This window comes from Felis catus, chromosome B3 (genome assembly GCF_018350175.1).
Source record: "Felis catus isolate Fca126 chromosome B3, F.catus_Fca126_mat1.0, whole genome shotgun sequence".
Taxonomy (NCBI): Eukaryota; Metazoa; Chordata; class Mammalia; order Carnivora; family Felidae; genus Felis; species Felis catus.
In genome coordinates, this window is record NC_058373.1 from 22,933,955 (window position 1) to 22,936,859 (window position 2,905).

The 2,905-nt window shown below is 40.5% G+C and overlaps 1 pseudogene; it reads left to right on the forward strand.

Annotated features, from left to right (window-relative positions):
- Positions 1–245: 245 nt before the first annotated feature.
- LOC101088166 lies at positions 246–857 on the forward strand (annotated as a pseudogene).
- The last annotated feature ends 2,048 nt before the right edge of the window (positions 858–2,905 follow it).

The window sequence follows — 2,905 nt, forward strand, 5'->3', positions numbered from 1 at the left end:
CTGAACTGTTTCCACCCCCATCTGGGAACTATTTCTTTGTTCTGTTCCCAGGTAATGATAAGACGAGGTGATTGGCTATAAAAACTCTGTACCCAGGCTGTTTGAGGCCGCATTCTGATTAAGAGTGTCTGTCCCTATCGGTCGGCCTTGCCTCTCATTGCAATAAACTTTTGCTGTGACTGTCACTGGTACCCGTAGCATTGTTTCAGGAGTTGTGTGGATGCAACACTGCCAGGTAATTAAAGTCAATCAAAAGCATCCAGAAAATTACCAAGTCTATGAAAATGGTTCCAGCAGCAACATATACCCAAGCAGATAAGGAGCTAAAACCAGCTCAAGTGTATTGAAGTAGGATCTTTGGCCCTCTATGAAAAAGCTGATATTAAGGTGTCTGAAGACAAGAAGAAACACCTTCTTATTGATATGTCCTCAGATTGAGGGTTCTGTGGTAGTATTCATTCCTCAGTTCCTAAACAGATGAAAACTGAGGTGGCCACATTCACAGCAGCTGAGAAAGAAGTTACACTTGTTGGAATTTGTGGTAAAATCACCAATATACTTCATAGGACTCACTCTGACAAGTTTGTGGTGACCTTCAAAGAAGTGGGAAGAAAACTTCCTGTGATTGGAGATGCATCCGTCATTGCCCTTGAATTACTAAATTCCAGGTATGAATTTGGTGAAGACTATATCATCTTTAATCTGTTTAGGTCTGTTATCTCCTACAAGATAGAAGAAAAGGTCATCTTGTCCCTTGATATCATTGCAAGTGCTGAGAGCACTTCTTGAGGAATGGCCTTAGATACTTCCCCTAGGTTCTTAGTTGCCCAAGAAGACACTTCTGTGGGAAGGAACAAGTGTCCCTTGTTCTTTAGAAGTGAAAATCAGTCTCTCATAAATGCTACCAGCCTGGTTCCCAGTAGATCAGGAAGAGAGAGTAGAACAAAGAAAGTATGGTTCCTAAGCAACTCTTCAACACAAGGGAAGAAAGAGTTGAAGACTCACCAATGAAGAGTGCTGCTCAACATACAGTTATCTGGTCCCTTGTGGTCACAAAAAAGATATTGCTGGGTGGACTGGGGAGACTCTCAGGCTCTGAGCTCTCCACCCAATCTGCCCCCTGGGACTTCATTGGAAGATTGTGGTCTCCTGGCAAGAAAGAATTCAAGAATGGACCAGACAATGGTTGAGCAGTGCAAGTGAGAAAGTTTATTAAAGTGAGGGTACACTTAGAGATGTGAGAGCAGGCGAACTTAAGGGAGAGCTGTGCCCGGGGTTTGGGTCTTCTATCTTGTATTACAGTTGTTAACTCAGAGGTAAAACAATTATTATTTGAGGAGAGGATTACTTTGAGAGAAAGGTTTCTTTCCTTTTCTCCATTACTTGGTCAGGGTTTCTGCCCTTCTTTGAATTGGCCTGGGTAGTTTCATCTGGCTTTTTTGTAGGATTGTTTGTGGAATGTGGCAAACACAGGTCGCTAACTTTCCTAATAATGGGCCTTGACTGACCTTTTGATGGCCTCAGGTGTCCTGTTAAAGCCTAATTAACTTCTTGCTTTAATGACAGGAAGGAAAATCCTGTAGAGCCATATATTTGTACCAGGGTTCACTCTCCCCTTACCTGGGTATTTATTGCCTGCCACTGAGCCCATCCTTCCATCACAGCGATTCCTGCTAAGGCTCACAGAGAATGGAAAACATTAGATTTGGATATCTCTTATTGGCAAATTTGGCATGGTCCAATGAGTTTATTACTTCTATGACCATAGTGACCCAAAGATCCTCTCTATTTTTATTTTTTTTTTATTTTAAATCCAGTTAACTGCCAGTGTTTTATTAGTTTCAGGTGTACAGTATAGTGATTCAACACTTCCATAAATCACCCAGTCCTCAACATAAGTACTCCTTAATCCCCATCACCTATTTAACTCAACCTGCACCCCCTCCCCTCTGGTAACGATCGGTTTATTCTCTATAATTAAGAGTCTGTCTCTTGGTTTCTCTCTCTCTCTCTCTCTCTCTCTCTCTCTCTCTCTCTTTCTCTCTAATACCCTTGTCTCATTTGTTTCTCTTTTTTTAAGTTTATTTCTTTATTTTGAGAGACGTAGAGAGAGGGCGAGCTGGGGAGGGACAGAGAGAGGTGGGGGGGGGGGAGAGAATCCCAAGCAGGATACACACTGTCAGTGCAGAGCCCAATGCTGGGCTCAATCCCATGAACTGTGAGATCATGACTTGAGACAAAATGAAGAGTCAGATGCTTAAATGACTGAGCCACCCAGATACCCCTCATTTCTTTGTTTCTTAAATTCTAGATATGAGTGAAATTGTATGTTATTTGTCTTTCTCTGATTGACTTATTTCATTTAGCATTATGCTCTCTAGTTCTATCCTTGTCATTGCAAGTGTCAAGATTTTATTATTTTTATGGATAACTAATATTCCAGTGTGTGTGTGTGTGTATGTGTGTGTGTGCCACATCTTTGTTTTTTTCAAGTTTTTAATTCCAGTTAACAGTGTAATATTAGTTTCAAGTGTACAATATAGTTATTCAACACTTCCATACAACACTTCCGTATGTATGTTCCATACAACAACAATATGTTGTTCCATACAACAAGTGCACTCTTTAATCTGCATCACCTATTTAAGCCATTACCCCACCAACCTCCCTTCTGGTAACCAGCCACTTATTCTCGATAGTTAAGAGTCTTAACTCTCTCTCTCTCTCCCTTTGCTCATTTCCTTTTTTTCTTAAATTTCGTGTATGAGTGAGATCATGTGCTATTTGTTGCTCCTCTGATTGATATATTTTGCTTGTCATAATACTCTCTAGCTCCATCCATGTTACTGAAAATAGTAAGATATAGATAGCTAGATAGAGATATAGATATATAGATAGATATACC